Genomic DNA, 19,619 nt, shown 5'->3' with positions numbered 1-19,619 from the left:
ATAATTAGCTGAAATTTCCGAAGAGTCCCAATAAGGAAGTCAGTTTCATACACATATTAAATGCCAGCTTTGTTCTGGGTGCTACACTTGACACTGCAATCATAACATCAATAAGACACTGAATGAGAAAATTAAATGCAGACCTGTCTTTATCTAAAACAGAAAGAATATGGCAATTACTTACAGCCATTCAATCATACACCCCAAAATCCCATACTAAGAAAGTAAGTTGCCCACAGAGAGGATACAATGTCCACCTAATATTCTTATAACATGACTAGAGCTTAATTGTTTTTCAAAAATACTTCAAAATTATGTAAAAGATAAAGTCTTAGAGGGGGCTTAAGATATTTAAAAGTTCCCGATAATCTTGGTATTACTACTGACTAAAATAGTAATCATTATACTTGTAGAACTGTTGACAATTTTTAAAACATTTTCATACATTTTATCTCCTTCAATCTTCATGACAACCCTGACAACTAGAAATGGCAGATTTTATTATTCCAGTTTTGTAAAGGAGATCACTGAGGCATTGTGAAATTAAGAGAACTTTCTCAAGGATACACATACATTAAGAACATATTGATACTTAGCACACATCCAAGACTTTGACTCCAAAAGCAGTGTTCTTTTGCATTTTGAAGGTGAGGAAACTATGATTAAAGTTATCTTCTGTCTTATAGTGAGTTAACTGAAACATACAATATTAGTTTCCTAATTTTCAGGTAACCTGCTTCCAAAAACCTATAGGTTTCCAAGAACTAGTTAGGTACATAAAAAAGAATGTTGCTTATAAGAATGAAAACAGAAAAAGGTCATTAACAAAACAGAAAGTCGATACTGCAAACTGTGTTTGAATTTCTAGTTACAATAAAATTTATTTTTTATAAGTAGTATATACTTTTATTAATCTGCATAATTTTAGTCTATAAAGAAGAGGTTACATAAAAAAACAAATTAGATGTTATTTTTTTCAAAAAATGATATGCTTCAGGATTGTTATTTACTTTTTAGACTGACATATTATGAATTTACTCTAGAGATATAATTAATTTACGTATACCACTTTAGTCATATCATTTCATAAAGGACATATGAGTAACATTTAAAATAGATTATTAAATTGAGTTATTTGTAGTGAGGTGGATGGACCTAGAGTCTGTCATACAGAGTGAAGTAAGTCAGAAAGAGAAAAACAAATACCGTATGCTAACACATATATGTGGAATCTTAAAAAAAAAAAAAAAGTTTCTGAAGAACCTCGGGGCAGGACAGGAATAAAGATGCAGACGTAGAGAATGGACTTGAGGACACGCGGAGGGGGAAGGGTAAGCTGGGATGAAGTGGGAGAGTGGCATGGACATATATACACTACCAAATGTAAAATTGATAGCTAACGGGAAGCAACCACATAGCACAGGGAGATCAGCTCTGTGCGTTGTGTCCACCTAGAGGGGTGGGATAGGGAGGGTGGGAGGAAGACACAAGAGGGAGGAGATAAGGGGATATATGTATACATATAGCTGATTCACTTTGTTATACAGCAGCAACTAACACATGATTGTAAAGCACTTATACTCCAACAAAGATGTGAAAAAAATTTTTTTAATTAAAAAAAATAGATTATTAGATAATTAAAAGCTTTTGCACAGCAAAGGAAACCATCAACAAAACAAAAAGACCACCTGTGGAATGAAAGAAAATATTTGCAAATGATGCGACCAACAAGGGGTTAACATCCAAAATATACAAACGGCTCATACAACTCAATATCAAAAAAACCAAACAATCCAATCAAAAAATGGGCAGAATACCTGAATAGACATTTTTCCAAAGAAGACATACAGATAGGTAACAGGCACATGAAAAGATGCTCAACATTGCTAATTATTATAGAAATGGAAATCAAAACCACAATGATGTGTCACCTCACACCAGTCAGAATGGTTACCATCAAAAAACTACAAATAAATTTTGGAGAGGATGTGGAGAAAAGGGAACCCTCATACACTTTTGGTGGGAATGCAAATCAGTGCAGTCATTACAGAAAACAGTATGGAGGTTCCTTAGAAAGCTAAAAACTGAACTACCATATGATCCAGCAATTCCACTCTTGGGTATATGTTCGGAAAAAACAAAAACACTAATTCAAAAAGATACATGCACCCCAATGTTCACAGCAGCACTATTTACAATAGCCAAGACATGGATGCAACCCAAGTGCTCATCAACAGATGACTGAGTTAAGAAGATGTGATACACACACACACACATATATACACAATGGAATATTACTCAGCCATAAAGAAAAATGAAATACTGCCACTTATTGCCATTTGCAACAACGTGGATAGACCTAGAGAATATTATGCTTAATGAAATAAGTCAGACAAAGACAAATACTATACAATATCATTTATATGTGGAATCTAAAAAAAAATACAAATGATAGTATATACAAAACAGAAATAGACTTACAAACATAGAAAACAAACTTCTCGTTACCAAAGGGGAGAGGGAAGGGGGAGAGGGACAAATTAGGGGTATGGGATTCATGGATACAAACTACTATATAGAAAATAGATAAGCAACAAGGATTTACTGTATAGCACAAGGAATTAAACCTATTAATCCTGTAATAACCTATAATGGAATATAAGCTACAAAAATACCGAATCACTATGCTGAAACTAATCTGAAGTTAACACAATATTGTAAAGGGACTATACTTAAATAAATAAATCAAGCAGAAACTAACACACCATTGTAAAGCAATTATACTCCAATAAAGATGTTAAAAAAAAAAAAGAAAATAAGACTTGAAAAATGTTGATGAAAATCAATAACACCATTCAAAATATAAACAATATATTAGAGAAGAGGAAGTCAACTAGAGAAGAAAATACTTTATCTTTTTGAAAGAATGGCTGAAAAACTATATTTCAAAAGTTTTTGATAGTTTAAAGTATCACACTAAGTTCTTCTGTTAAAACGATATTAGGACTTCCTTGGTGGCGCAGTGGTTAAGAATCCGCCTGCCAATGCAGGGGACACAGGTTCGAGCCCTGGTCCGGGAAGATCCCACATGCCTCAGTGCAACTAAGCCCGTGCGCCGCAACTACTGAGCCCGCATGCTGCAACTACTGAAGCCCGTGCACCAAGAGCCCGTGCTCCACAACAAGAGAACGAGAGCCCTCGCACCTCAACGAAGAGTAGCCCCCACTCGCTGCAACTAGAGAAAGCCTGCACACAGCAATGAAGACCCAATGCAGCCAAAAATAAATTAATTAATTTTTAAAAATAAAAAAAAAATTTTTAATGATATTAAAGCTAACTGCTTATAAAACTTGAGCATTATATTTCCAACTTTATTGCACATTTCAGGCCAACACCTCTCCCAATCCTCTGCTATGCTCAATGTTCCCAAGTGCAGAGCCTCTCATAATATGAAGCTCAAATGGGATAACACAAAATTTCTTTTAAAAATATAAAGTTGTATATAAGTATATTACATACAGCCTCTCAATAAACAAGAATGCATAGGATGTAAAATTTTAAAACCCTAAACTTTTTTAATTTGACTGACATAATTTTAAAACTCAACACTGAGAAAAACTTGAAAGAACTTGCCCTTTCAGGTATTAAAATGTATTACAAGGGTGCCCTGTCAAAAATGCAGATTGACTACATGCACTTATCTGTGTTCCCTTCCCAAACCCACTAAAATAACAGTAAAGGCGTAAAACAAAAAAGTTATCTATTAACTCATAAGCATAGAGAAAATAAGCATAGTGACTAGAGCATATGAGAGATTTCAATAAATTTTTGGAAGAAGGCAGAGAAAGTAGTATCCTAAGCAACTAACAAAGGAATGCTAATGAGGAATGAGTCAATTACCCTGCAGAGTATCTGAAAGACTCACCATTTAGAAGTGGAAGGAGGATTCACTGAAGCCTGTATACAGCAGGCTGGACCCTGAGGCACCTCCCCACCCGCTTAATCTATGTCACTCAATGGAAGTTGAAGAAATTAAACATGGAAAGCTCTGGTCTTTGGCAAGCTAACAGAAGAGGGCTTGGCCTGAAAACAAAATGATTAAGTGAAAGTTTACATGCTGAATCACTGAATTTCAAGCTCTTTTCCCCTTCCTTGCTCACCAGTAGCAAAGCACACACACACCCACACCTCTCCACTCCTCAGAGAAGACTGGAACATTCTTTTCTCTGAAAAAAATTAAAAGCTCCAGAGAAAAGGAGTACTTCATTTGGACATTCTAAAAGGATAGATCCTTGCCTTTTCACCCTAGGGAGAAACTCACCAGCTGACAAGCTCACTCCCACATACTAAGCTTCCAATTAGCTTTGTTATAATCTTAAATATAGAGAGCCAAAGATAGCCAGATATCTGAGGAAACTCTCTGTCAAGAAAGACCTCTGACCTAAACCAACAACAACAAAAAAAGAAACTATCTGAAAGGAAACAAAGACAATGCGGGGCTTGGTGCGGGGGCGGGGGGGGGGGGGACAAAACAAAAAATAACTCTCTAATATCCCTCAAATATTGTCTTATAAAATATTATCTTATCAGAGAGATAAGTAAAGCTACTGCTTCCATGAACAGACTATCACTTAGAAAGGAATAATAAAGGAATAAAAAAGAATTATTGGGGAAAAAAACAGAATAGTTGAAAATTTTAAAACATTAATAAAAGGGTTAGAAAATATAAGAAAGATCTCAGAAAGCAGAACAATAAAAAAGTTAAGAAAATTAGGGACTTCCCTGGTGGGGCAGTGGTTAAGAATCTGTCTGCCAACGCAGGGGACATGGGTTTGATCCCTGGCCCAGGAAGATCCCACATGCCTCAGAGCAACTAAGCCTGTGCACCACAACTACTGAGCCTGCGCTCTAAAGCCCGCGAGCCACAACCACTGAAGCCCACGCACCACAACTACTGAAGCCCGCGTGCCTAGAGCCTGTGCTCCACAACAAGAAAAGCCACTGAAATGAGAAGCCCGCGCACCACGATGAAGAGTAGCCCCTGCTCGCCACAACTAGAGAAAGCCCCTGCGCAGCAACGAAGACCCAACGCAGCCAAAAATAAATAAATACATTAGAAAAAAAAAAGTTAAGAAAATTAAAGACAGTCCTTAAGTCTAATATTTGTCTAAAGAGTATTGTAAAGATTGACTAAGGGAAGAAATAATTGAAGAAAATTTCCTGTAACTGAAGGACACAAATCTCCATACAAAAAGAGATTTGCTCCAAAGCGCATCATTGTAAACTTTCAGAAAAGCAGGGATAAAAAGATCCTGGAAGTTCTAAGAGATAAAAATTAGATCACATACAAAGCACTGGGAGTCAGAATAAGAGCAGATTTCTCAAAAGCAGCAATGCATGATGAGAAGAACTAAATAAAATCTGGAAAAGCAATGAAGGGAAGGCATAAGATGACAGCTACACAGAACAAGCAGCTCAAATTCAAGCAGGAAGATTAATGACTCTAGAAAGCAGATCACTAGGAAACATAACTGATATGTTTGAGCATATTACTCATAGCCATATAGCAGAAATGTAAGAGCAATTGGGGAAAAAAATCAATGGTTATTAAGAAAATTAGGTTAAAAAAAAGCCAGTATTAATTCTAATAAAAATGAAGGGAAATGATATTCAAAACAGGAGGAATGGTTATAGGGCACTAAACCAACTAAGTTGGTTTTTTTCTTCCAGTTTTATATATATATAAATATATATGTGACATATATATGTGACACACAGCACTGAATAAGTTTAAGGTGTACAGCATGATTTAACTTACATATATCGTGAAATAACTACCACAAGTTTAGCGAACATCCATCATCTCATATAGAGACAAATTAAAGAAACAGAAAAAGACTTTTTTCCTGGTGATGAGAACTCTTTAGGATTTACTCTTTTAACAACTTTCATAGACAGCATACAGCAGTGTTCATTTTATTTATCATGTTGTACACTACATTACTAGTACTTATTAATCTTATAACTGGAAGTTTGTACCTTTTGACTGCCTTCATCCAACTTCTCTCTCCCCACCCTCCACCTCTGGCAACCACAAACCTGATCTCTTTTTCTATGAGTTTGTTTCCTTTTGAAGTATAATTGACCTACAACACTATGTTACACACATTGTGATTTGATATTTCTATACATTTCAAAATGATTACCATGATAAATCTAGTTACCGTCTGTCACCATACAAAGACATTACATAATTATTGACTATATTCCCCACACTGTACATTTCATACCTGTGACATTTATTTTGCAATTGGAAATTTGTACCTCTTAATCTCCCTCATCTCCTTCATCTCTCCTCCGCCCAAACCCCTCCCCTCTTGCAATCACCTACTTCTTCTCTGTATCTATGACTCTGTTTCTGTTTTGTTATGTTTGCAAATGGCAAGATTTCATTCTTTTTTATGGCTGAGTAATATTCCATTGTGTGTGTGTGTGTGTGTGTGTGTGTGTGTGTGTGTGTACCATCTTGTTTATCCATTCATCTGCTGAAGGGCACTAAGGCTGCTTCCTGATCATGGCTATTGTAAATAATGCTGCAATGAACATAGGGGTGCATATATCTTTTTGAATTAGTGTTTTCGTTTTCTTCAGATAAATACCCAGGAACGGAACTGCTGGATCATATGGTAATTCTATTTTTAATTTTTTGAGGAATTACTTAAGTCCCTAATACTGTTTTCCATAGTGGCTGCATCAATTTACATTCCCACCAACAGTGTACAAGGGTTCCCTTTTCTCCACATCCTCACCAACACTTGTTATTTTGAGGTGATATCTCATTGTGGCTTTGATTTGCATTTCCCCTATAATTAGTGATGCTGAACATCTTTTCATGTGCCTATAAAGCTGAAAGCATTTTCTCTAAGATCAGGAACAGGACAAGGATGCCCACTCTTGTCACTTTTATCCAACATAGTATTGGAAGTCCTGGCCACAGTAATCATAGAAGAAAGATAAATAAAAGGAATCCAAATCACTCCTGGGAAAGAAGAAGAAAAACTGTCACTGTTTACAGGTAACATGATACGATATATAGAAAATCCTAAATATACCATGACAAAACTATTAGAACTCATTAATGAATTTGGTAAAGTTGCAGGATACAAAATTAATATGCAGAAATCTGTTGCATTTCTATACACTAACAAAGAACTATCTGAAAGAGAAATTAAGAAAATGATCCCATTTAGGGAATTCCCTGGTGGTCCAGTGGTAAAGAATCCACCTTCCAATGCAGGGGATGTGGGTTCGATCCCTGGTCGGGGAACTAAGATCCCACATGCCGTGGGGCAACTAAGCCCACGCACCAAAAGTACTGAGCTAGCACGCCTCAATGAGAGAGCCTGTGTGCCTCAAACTACAGAGCCCATGCACTCTGGAGCCCACGCGCCACAACTACAGAGCCCATGCGCCCTGGAGCCCGTGTACCACAATTAGTGAGAGAAAAAAACCCGCATGCCACAACTAGAGAGAAGCCTGCGCACTGCAACAAAAGATCCCACACACCTCAATGAAGATCCTGTCTGCTGCAACTAAGACCCAATGCAGCCAAAAAAAAAAAGAAAGAAAATGATCCCATTTACAATCACATCAAAAAGAATAAAATACATAGAAATGAATCTGACTAAGGAGGTAAAAATCTGGTACTCAGAAAACTGTAAGATGCTGATGAAAATAACCAAAGACTTCCCAAACAGATGGAAAGATAAACCGTGCTCATGGATTAGAAGAATTAATATCATTAAAAAGACCATACTACTCAAGGAAATCTACAGATTCAATGCAATCTTAACAAAATACCAATGGCATTTTTCACAGAACTAGAATAATTCTAAAATTTGTATGTAAATGCAAAAGACCCTGAATAGCCAAAGCAATCTTGAGAAAGAAGAACGAAGTTGGAGGTATCATGAGCCTTAATTTCAAACTATACTACAAAGCTACAGTCATCAAAGCAGTATCGTACTGGCACTAAAACAGACACACAGATCAACGGAACAGAACACAGAGCCCAGAAATGAACCCACACTTACATGGGCAATTAATCTGACAAAGGAGGCAAGAATATACATTGGGGAAAAGAGAGCCTCATCAATAAATAGTGCTAGGAAAACTGGAGAGTTATGTGCAAAAGAATCAAACTGGACTACTTTCTCAATGATACACAAAAATAAATTTAAAGAGTTAAATATAAGACCTGAAACCATGAAACTTCAGAAGAAAATATAGGCAGTATGCTCTTTGACATCAGTCTCAGTAATATTTTTTTGACTAAGTTTTAAAAATACTTGTTAGTTCACAGTAACATAAACACTTACTTGATTTAATAAAAACTGTAATATAGGGTTAGATTGTGGTGGTGAAGGAGACCTAAGTCCTAGTAGATAATGCTTTAAATTAATAAATCAAAACGTAGCATATAAACATGTGATTTAGAAAATACCAGAGGAAAAAAAAAGGGTTGAAGGTACATGACACTGGAGATTGGAACTGGAGCAGGATTGGAAGAACTGCTTTTAAACATTATAATCCTTTAATATTTGACTTTTAAAGGTCATGGACATGTACAACTTTAACAAAATGACAATTATCTTGAAAAAATAAGCCTGAATGTGAATCTTACTAATTAAAACAGAATGGTACTGGCACCAGAACCATAGAGCAGTGGAACAAATGAAAAGAAGTCCACAAAGAGATAAGAAAATATAAAAGAATGTAGTGGTATGATCAATATACTAATTTCCTATGGCTGCTGTAACAAATTGCCACAAACTTGGTGGCTTAAAACGATAGAAATTTATTATCTCACAGTTCTGGAGGCCAGAAGTCTGAAATCAAGGTATTAGCAGGGCTGTACTTTCTGAGAGACTCTAGGGAAGAATACGTTCTTCCCTCTTGTACCTTCTAATGGCTGCTGGCAGTCCTTACCTAATAGCAACATAACTCCAATCTCTGTCTCTGTCTTCACATCACCTTCTCCTCTGTGTATGTATCTAATCTCCCTCTGTCTCTCTCCCTGTGTTTTAAGAAACAGTTTGGACGTTTCTTAAAAAACTAAAAATAGAACTACTATATGAACCAGCAATTTCACTCCTGGGTATATATCAGAAAAAAAGAAAAACACTAATCTGAAAAGAGACATGTACCCCCCAACATTCATAGCATCATTGTTTACAATTGCCAAGATATGGAAGCAACCTAAGTGTCTATCAACAGATGAATGGATAAAGAAAATGTGGTGTACATACATACAATACTACTCAGCCATAAGAAAGAATGAAATTTGTCATTTGCAACAACATGGATGGACTTGGAGGTTATTATGCTAAGTGAAATAAGTCAGACAGAGAAAGACAAATAGTGTATGATATCACTTATAAGTAGAATCTAAAATAAAAGAAACTAGTGAATATAACAAAAAGGAAACAGACTCAGATATAGAGAACAAACTAGTGGTTACCAGTGGAGAGAGGGAAGGGGAAAGGGGAAAAATAGGGGTAGGAGATTAAGAGGTATTTATTTATAAAATAAAATAATATTTATTTATAAAATAAGTAAGCTACAAGGATATATTGTACAACACAGGAAATACAGCCAATGTTTTATAATAACTATAAGTGGAGTATAACCTTTAAAAATTGTTGTACACCTCTAACTTACATAATATTCTACATCAACTATATCTCAATAATAAATAAATAAATAAATAAATAAATAAATAAATAAAAACCTCTATTCATTAAATCAGGTTCCCCATGGGGAAAAAATTGCCACATCTCATAGCACTGATGCCAATAAGTAAATGTCAGATACAATGAAGTTTGCATCAGATTCAAAAAGGATGACCAAATTTGACATGCATCTCCTCTAGTCTGAAGCAGATTCGGTTTTGGCAAATAGATTAGGTCCTGAAGAGCAATTCCAATAATTAATCACTAACTTGAAAACATGAATTCTTAAAGGCATAGCAGCCAGATTTAAGGAAGAGGTAGACAGTTTACTTGGTGCCTATCTCCCTATATTATCACAGGCTAGCAAAGAAGACTACTGAAGAAGAAATCATTATGTTTAAGGCGGGGAATGCTTCGTTTTAAGCTCTTCTGGTTTCTATGAGGAGAAATTTTCTATAAATATTCCCAGCCTCTTGCCCTTTCTCCCCTACAGCGAGAAGCCTGACAGGTGAATTAACCATTGGTCCACATTTGACTGGGTAGAGCTAATTTATCAAGTCATAAAATTAGTGAATTTAGTCCTTTTTTAATCTTTTACTCATCACTTGTGACCTAATCAGTGAGAGGCAAAAGTCTTAGGTAAGTGTGTCTATTATGAAGACCCAAACTTTCCCTTGAGTGGGCTCTTCCAGGTCTGGACTAGGGGACAGAAATATTAAAAGACCATTGACATGATACACATCCTCTAACGGTTCTCTCAATAATAAAGCTGATATTTTACCTTCATCTGCCTAGGTCTTTGACTACATCTGAATTGGTTTCAATCTCAAGAGGGAAAAAAAGGTGAGCGGTATTATGTGTTGGTCTCCGTAAAACCTACAATGGCCAGGATATTTTTATTTTCCCTGACAAGGGGCAAGGCATGGCTGTAGAGAAACAGAAACAACAAGCTGATAGTCAACCTTGTATAGCAGACAAAAGTACCCTAGAAAAATCAGAGCTATATCAGCATTGACGTGCCTCTGGAACCAGTGATTAACATATGCTGTGGGAAACTGCTTCAAGAGAGCATATGAAAACTGTCATCAAGAAGCCAGTTAAAGAAGAGATCACGATAATGTACCCAGTCACCTATTCAGCCTCAGGGTTATATAAAACTATTTATACTACTCTTGGGCAAAAAGTAGGCCAAAATAGAACTGCCCCTTTCAACAATAAATAACATGAAAAATAAATAACATGAAAAAGTAGCATTATAAGAAAAGGAGGGACCATAACGTGAGAAAGAGAAAAATATAAATTTGAAAAACTGCTTCATAAAACAGGTTTAAAGAAAAACTGCTCTGCCTGAAGATAAATGGAATAATATTCCATAAAAGAGATTTTTTAAAAAGAGCTGAAGGAAGCAAAAGATATAAAGAAAAAGAAGAGGAAAAAAATACCACAGAACTTGAAACTGCATTAGAAACAATTCCAAGTAGAATAGATACTTCAGAAAACTAAGTGAATAATATTGATGACAAGCCTGGGAAAATCATTCAGAATGAAGATTACAAGATAAAGGTGGTTAGATTCAAACAAAGTGGTTAGACAGAACAAAATGATGTATAGATTTGGAAGATAAACAACTGAGATCTAATGTAAGAAATATTCTTAGAGAGAGATAGACATATGGAACAGCCAAAATATTCAAGAATATAAAGCTGAAAATTGAAAGGGTTCACCGTGTTCCAAGAAAAATTAATAGAGAATGATCAAGAATAAGACATGCTGTGGAATGCTGCTGAATTTCAAGGGTAAAGAAAGAATGCTACTAGCATCTAGACAGAAAAAAAGAGGGCCACCTACAAATTAAATAGTTTATTCTGGCCTCAGGCATCTCCTCAGCCACATTAGAGAATGGATCAAAGTGAGACTGTAGAGTACTAAGGGAAAAAGAATCTAACATGGAATTTTCTATGTAGCTGAAATACAATTTTAATGGATATATAACATTCCATGTGTATGGATGTACAGTAATCTACTTGATGGTCTATTATTGATGGATATTTAGATTGCTTCCAGAATTTTATTATTTCAAACCATGCTAAAATTAGTAAATATATATATTATTTAAAATACATGCAAGTATACCTATAAAATAAATTTCTGGAAGTATAACGGCTGAATCAAAGGGTTTATGCATTTTAAATTGTTTTCATTTTGCTAAATTGTCCTCCATAGAGATTGTACCAGTTTTTATGTCCAGTACCAGTAATGTAGAAAAGTGCTTGTTCACTACAACTCACCAATTTTCTGGTCTTTTCCAGCCTTAGAGATAAAAAATTATTTTTAGGTAAAGGAATAATTTGTAATTATCATATTTCATCAATTGAAGACACCATCATTTGAAAAGTGAACCATTATTTTATGTACCTCTATATAAGAAAAAGGGCTACAAAGTAAACTGTGCTTTCATATCATCAATTGTCAGATACATATTGGTAAAAAGTTCAGATTACAGAAATGATTTCAGAGATGTGAAAATATGAACAGGTGCATCTTAGAATCAATAAAATATGGTATTTGAGTAAGGCTGAGTATCTAGACAAGGGTTTTTTAGATATACAAGAATCAGAAATATAGCACTCATGAACCCCTCTTAAAATAAAACAACAAAACAAAAATTATTTGAAGCCACAATCCATACAAGTAAAATATATTTAAAAATCAAGAATTTATAAAATGGAGAAATGGTGAAACGGTATAGCAATGAGCATTTAATTCTGTTAAATCTAAATGTGATTATAACAAACAAACAGAAATTAACTGTTATGACTGTTTAAATACATAATGTAAAGTACATAATGTAAAAATAAGAAAAATTTGATAAAAATCATCTGTGACAAAAATTCCAGAACATACTGTTAAAATGTTAGTAAGAAGCAATGTAAGTATGATAATTTTTCATCTTTCATGATAAAAAGGCATTTAATAAAATTTAACATCCCTTCTTGATATCTTAAGAAGAAATTTTTCATAAAACAGGAATATAGGGCTTCTACTTTAATAGGGGGCATACACACATACACACACTCACACTCAAATGCACTATAGTACTTAATGATAAAACACCAAGAGCATTCCCATTAAAGTGAGGAACAATACCAAGGAAGGCCACCATTTTTCTATTACTTAGCATTGTTCTAGAAATGCTAAACAATAGAATGAGACTAAAAAAAAAATGGGGGATTAGTATAATTTTACACATGATGTGACAGTATACCTGGAACACTTAAGGCAATGCATTGAGAAATTATTAGAAGCAATAAGATCTTTTAAGAAGGTAGCTGGTTATAAAATTAGTATATAAAACTGAGCAGTTTTCCTACTGATTTCCAAAAAATAGTTAGAAAATATAATGCAAGAAAAATATTCGTCCCTATTAAAATTCCTAGGAATAATTTCAATACCAAATACTTATATGAAGAAAACTAAAAGCACTACTAAAATAGAAAGTTGACTTTAAAAAGAAGAGAAACACCTTGTTTTTGGATAGGAAGACTCAATAAAGTAAAGAAGTCAGGGCTTCCCTGGTGGCGCAGTGGTTGGGAGTCTGCCTGCCGATGCAGGGGACACGGGTTCGAGCCCTGGTCTGGGAGGATCCCACATGCCGCGGAGCGGCTGGGCCCGTGGGCCACAATTGCTGAGCCTGCGCGTCTGGAGCCTGTGCTCTGCAACAGGAGAGGCCGCGATAATGGGAGGCCTGCGCACCGCGATGAAGAGCGGCCCCCACTTGCCACAACTAGAGAAAGCCCTCGCACAGAAACGAAGACCCAACACAGCCATAAATAAATAAATAAATAAATATTAAACTTAAAAAAAAAAAAAAAAAAGTCATTTGTTTCTAAATTAATCTATGCATGCAATGTAATCTCAATCATTATTAAAATTTGCAATTATTGGGCTTCCCTGGGGGCACAGAGGTTAAGAATCTGCCTGCCAATGCGGGGGACACGGGTTCGAGCCCTGGTCCCAGAATATCCCACATGCCGTGGAGCAACTAAGTCCGTGCACCGCAACTACTGAGCCTGTGCTCTAGGGCTCGCGAGCCACAACAACTGAAGCCCGCGTGCCTAGAGCCTGTGCTCCGCAACAAGAGAAGCCACAGCAGTGAGAAGCCCGCGCACCACAAGGAAGAGTAGCTCTCGCTCGCTGAAGCCCGCGCACCACAAGGAAGAGTAGCTCTCGCTCGCTGAACTAGAGAAAGCCCGCGCACAGCAATGAAGACCCAATGCAGCCAAAAATAAATTAAATAAAATAAATTTTAAAAATAGTTCCAAAAAATAATTGCAATTATTTTTAAAATGACAAAGTAAGTCAAAAGTTCTCTGAGCAAACAAAATATAAGAATAACCAGAAAAAATCTGGAAAATAAGAGTAATAAAGGGATTTTTAAGTAATATTAATTAAATCAGTATTGTACTGGTATTCCACTTCCACTTCAGAAAGTTAAGAGAACCCCCATCCTAACAATGAGAATAAACTATTGATAGATAACCTACACAATTATGTGTTTTTTTAAAGCCAATCAGAGAGCTGAGGATGCAAAAAAAAAAAGCTAATGAACTAAAATCCAGAAAGTGAACAGTCCTGCCTAGGACTCATGACTCCTTTCATCTTCGGCAGAACAGTAGGAAGAGAAGGAAACTGCTTGACAAAAAAAAAAAAAAAAAAAGAGGACAAAAGACAAGTGAACTACATCTTTAAGTACTGAAAAAAGTTGGCCAAGAATTCTATACCCAATAAAAATATCCTTCAAAAATGAAAGGAAAATAAAATTTCAGACAGATAAAAACTGAAAGACTTATCCCACGCAGACCTACGCTACTAAAAATCCTTAATATTCTTTAGGGTGAAGGAAAATGATAATATATAGAAACTCAGTTCTACAGGAAGCAAGAGAGAAATCAAAAAGGGTAAATATATACTGATAAACACAAAGAAAGTTTCAAAAATATACATGTGCATCTTTAAATTTCACTAAAAGATGATCGATTCTTTAAAAATAAAAAATATAAGCATATGTAGAAGTAAAATATATAACAGAAGAAAAGGTAAAAGGATGATAAATGGAAGTCTAAGTTGTAATACTCTTACATTGTTCATGAAGTACTAGAATATATTTGAGAATAGGCTTTATAAATTCAAGATGCATATTGTGATCTCTAGCACAATCAATAAAAAAAATAACACAAAGAGGCAAAACTAAAAAGTCAAGAGAGGAGAAGTAGAATATACTTTTAAAAACTCAATTTACTAGAAAGAAGGCAGGAAGGAGGACCAAAGAGTAAGTAGGAAAACAGAAAAAGAACACCAATATTTTGTGCTTAATCCAAACACAGAAAACAATTACAAAAACATAAGTGGATGATATAAACAGTGTTAAAAGGCAGACTGTAAGACTAGATAACAAGTAGCACAACCCAACTATATGTAGTTTATAAGAAACACACATTAAACATAAATACAGATGAGTTAAAAGGAAAAGGATAAAAAAGATATGAGACAAACATTAAGCTTATATTAATGTCAGACAAAACAGGCTTCCAGGTAAAAAGTATTTTCAGAGGTAAGATGACCATTTCATAATAATAAAAGGGTCAATTTATCAAAAAGACATAGCAATCTTAAATATGTATGTGATTAATAACAGAGCCACGAAATATGAGAAAAAAAATTGACAGAACTAAAGGGAGAAACAGACAAATCTACAATCATAATTAGAGACTTAACACTCCCCCCAGAGTAACTGACTGAATAAGGAGACATAAAACATGTGGAGATTTAAAAGATTTGAACAACACTCTCAACCAACTTGACTTAACTGACATTTATAGACCACTCCACCACCACCACCAGCCAAATACAAATCTTTTCCCCAAGGGTAATGGGAACATTCACCAAGACAGACCTTAGGATAGGCAGAAAACAAACAAACAAAAAAACTCAATAAGTTTAAAGGTTTTGAAATAGCGCAGAGTATGTCCTGACGCCAACAACACTAATTTAGAAATCAATAGCAGTGATCTATCTAAAAAAAAAAAATCCCAAGTATTTGGAAGTAAAGTAACACATCTAAATAAATAACAGGTGACAGAGAAATTTTAAAATATTTTAAACTAAATGATAATGAAAACATCCAAGTTTGTGGGATGCAGCTAAAGCATGCTTAGAAGAAAACTAATAGCTTTAAATACCTATCAATATATGAAAGTAAAAAAGGTACAAAATCAATTATTTATACTTCCACTTTAAGAAGAAAAAGAAGAGCACAGTAAACCCAAAGTAGAAGAAACAAAATAATAAAAATAAGAGTAGAAATCAGTGAAATAGAAAACAAGCAAATAGAGAAAATCAGTTGGTTCATTTGAAAAAATTATTAAACTTTACATGCTTCTAGCAAGATTAAGAAAAAAAGAATAATATAAATGAGCAATATATAGCGGGCAGTAAGAGAATGGGTATGATACAAAAACAACTTTAGCTTTATTGGAAATGCTTTATTTCTTTATTTAAAAAATATTTGAAAGAAATACAACACAATGTGAACAGCTGTTAATGTTGGCTGTTGTAACTGTACTTACTGTGGTAATTTACTTTTTGGGCTTTGGTTTTTTTTTTTTTAATCTAAACTAAATCCACACAAAAAAATTCTTTTAAAACCTAAAGTGTTATTTGCAAATGAGTCTACAATAGGAAAATAATAATAATAATAATAATAATTACATAGAAGGTGACTATTGGATGCAAGCAGAAGTTTGAAAAGTCTGACTTCAGAAAAAAGGAAAAAACCTAACAGATGAATGAAAAACAAACAAGGGAAAAGGGGAATAAGGATGTTATTAAATAACAAAAGCCAGTTCACATGAGGAAATCTTTCCAGTCACAGACATACTGAAAAGTCCTTCACACACCCCATCTGTTGTTGTTAAAGAATAAAAATTTACAGGAGGCACAGTGAGTACTGAGAAAGGTAAGCTATAAAGGAAAGGGAAAAAATTTTAATATAGTATGTACCACACAATGAAATAAAGTTTGACAGCACAGTAGAACAAAACAATACTGTTTAATATCTGATATTTAATATTTTGTCCTAGTTCAGTCATTGGTATAAATTTTGTTTTATTGTTTTATAATAAATATCTCTAATAAAAATATGGCTTCCTAGTTTTTCCACCAGTCTTATGTTTGCAGTTTTTGCACTTTGGACTGGCTGATCTCTGAACAACCACCTAACTCTAACATTAATTACTGTTAATTAGAACAATGTCTTGCATATAACTGTTTTAATGTCAAGATGTACAATCATTTTGCACTATTAAATAAACACAGAAATTTCAAAGAATACTGAGTATAAATATAAAACGACTAAAAAGGTTGGTCATATAAAAATATATACATACCATTGGATGTTTATTTGGCCAATAAATGTATAATTAACTCCTACTAAAGGATGGGCACCTGTGGCTACTCCATAAATATTGATGTGAAGATGATTAAAGTAATATCACCTTACAGTACGTTGCCTGAGTCGTAACCACATAAATCACTACATAAATACTTAGAAAAAAACCCAAACGATGGATAAATGTTATCTTCCCAATAAGCTATCTCACAGTGACCCAGAGTTTATGATTGCTTTCATGCTCTGTGCATCAAGATCATCTATTACATGAAAAATAATCCTACACCCTCTACTGGCAAATCCACAGCATCGCGGGTTAGTTGCCAGGATGGATTTTTTTCCACTCTCCATCTTTCTCAGAGCATCAGGTATCTGACAGCTGACAGCATTTGGGCATCTGACCAGATGATCCAGTTTCCACGAGCCGGACCGGTGCGTGGCGCTGGGATAAAGGCCTCAGGCAGCGAGATCTGTGCGCGGAACCCCTCGGGAGCTCGCGCCTTCTGCACTTTGTCTTAAACCGCACATTTACTTGTGTTTTGTTTTACCCATTGCTAGCCATTTAGTCTGTAAAGAAGACATTCCCACTACAAAATAATAACATGAAAATAGGCACAACATAAAAAGGAGGTCAGCAGGAAAGCACCTAAAGGCCGTAAGCATCTGCTTCTAATGGAAGCGATCCGCACCTTCGAGAGAAATCACCCAAACAAGCCTCAGGCCCCTGCGCTCGTTCGCTCGCTACCCGGGGCGAGCGTGGGTGGAAGCTCCCTTCGGCCCGCCGGGACGCTGCCAAGCCTAAAACTACTCTTGGCCCGATCTGCCCAGGGTAAGCCCGGAGGAGCTCGGACAGGACCTCGTCCGGGAGGGGAGGCCGCAGGGGCCGGGGTCCCCAAGAGAACCGAGAAGGCCAGCGAAGCCCCGAGAGACCGCTTGCGCGCGTGGCGGGCACCTACCGCCGCCCCTCCACCTTGGGGCGTCGCCATGGGAACCAAAGGTTTGGCCTCCCAGCCTCCGCCGGGGAGGGCGCGGCCCTTCCTCCGCGCGGAGAGTTGGGGGCCAGAGGAGGCCGCAGACACTCACCTCGACGCCGGAGCCGCGACGCGCCGGTCCTCCGCCGCCTCGGGTCGCGTTCGGCAGCTCGGAGGTCGGTCCCGGCGCCCGTTCCCTCTGCCGCCGCTCGCGAGCCCTGCGCCGCTGCCGAGCCGCACCCGCAGCCGGTGCCCCTCCGCACCGGAGCGTGGAGGTGTCGGGCTCCGGCTGCGGGAGGCGGGAGACTTAAACCCCGCGGCTTGGCGAGCGCAAAAGCCGCGCTGCCCTCGGCGCCTCGGCCTCGGCGTCCGCGTTCACTCTGTTCAGGCTCTCGCGTAACCCCGCGGGAGCCGCGGCTCTCCGCCGGTTCTTGAAGAAACTCCGAGACCCTCTCTGGTCCTCCTTTCCCGAATTCCTCTTCACTTAATGACAAACACCAAACCGGTCAGAACATCAGTATAAGGTACTGAGTGGGAGACCTCCGAGGCGTGGGGAAGTGGAGGGAATTCTTGGCTCCTCTGCTGAGTCCCGAGCCCGGAGCCCGGGTCCCCCGCCTCCTCCCAGCCCCACTGCACCTGCCGGGCCCTGGGCTGCCACCCCTCGGAGGACGGAAGCTTCTGAGCCTCGGTCATTCCTGAACTCTCGGGCGCTTCTCAGCACCAGTGGCCGCACGCGGTAAACGTTCACGTGCTGTATGTAACTTATTTTAAAGGTTTAAAGAGGATTAAGTTAATAACTGTTAATAACTGACCTCAAGTGCACATTTACATAACCATAATTTGTCATAAATGAATCTTCGAGTCAAAGGTAAAATTTGCACCTAAAAACCTCAGAAAAAAAATTGGAAATAAGGCAAAAGTAAAATTATGTTATTGGTGGAAGATAATTTAAACCCAAAGTGCTTTCTTTTTTAAAAAATTATTTATTTATTTATTTAGGCTGTGACGCGGTCTTTTTTTTTTTTTACCAGCATAATGAGTGGATTTTTTTTAACATCTTTTTTTTTTCACACACACACACACTGTATTTTATTTTTACAAGACATAGACTGACACCAAGCATTGTACATGGATGACCACAAAAATATGGAACGCTTCACGAATTTGCGTGTCATCCTTGCGCAGGGGCCATGCTAATCTTGTCTGTATCGTTGCAATTTTAGTATATGTGCTGCCGAAGCGAGCACTTTTTAACATCTTTATTGGAGTATAATTGCTTTACAATGGTGTGTTAGTTTCTGCTTTATAACAAAGTGAATCAGTTATACATATACATATGTTCCCATATCTCTTCCCTCTTGCGTCTCCCTCCCTCCCACCCTCCCTATCCCACCCCTCTAGGTGGTCACAAACCACCGAGCTGATCTCCCTGTGCTATGCGGCTGCTTCCCACTAGCTATCTATTTTACA

The 19,619-nt window shown here is 36.8% G+C and overlaps 1 protein-coding gene and 1 non-coding gene across 2 annotated transcripts in view; both read right to left on the bottom strand.

The window, feature by feature from the left end:
• ICA1L (islet cell autoantigen 1 like) overlaps positions 1 to 18,384 on the bottom strand; it is a 68,153-nt gene extending 49,769 nt beyond the window's left edge. The window contains exon 1 of the mRNA XM_068543822.1: positions 18,262 to 18,384. The gene's annotated coding sequence lies outside the window, so the exon portion shown is untranslated. The remainder of the gene's footprint in view (positions 1 to 18,261) is intronic.
• A 905-nt stretch (positions 18,385 to 19,289) lies between these two features.
• Positions 19,290 to 19,396, bottom strand: LOC137765561 (U6 spliceosomal RNA). The gene has a single exon (XR_011074208.1). It is a non-coding gene; the product is annotated as a U6 spliceosomal RNA (small nuclear RNA).
• Positions 19,397 to 19,619: the final 223 nt, after the last annotated feature.

The sequence above is a fragment of the Eschrichtius robustus genome, chromosome 5 (genome assembly GCF_028021215.1).
Source record: "Eschrichtius robustus isolate mEscRob2 chromosome 5, mEscRob2.pri, whole genome shotgun sequence".
Lineage (NCBI taxonomy): Eukaryota > Metazoa > Chordata > Mammalia > Artiodactyla > Eschrichtiidae > Eschrichtius > Eschrichtius robustus.
This window is presented reverse-complemented; position numbering and strand designations above follow the sequence as displayed.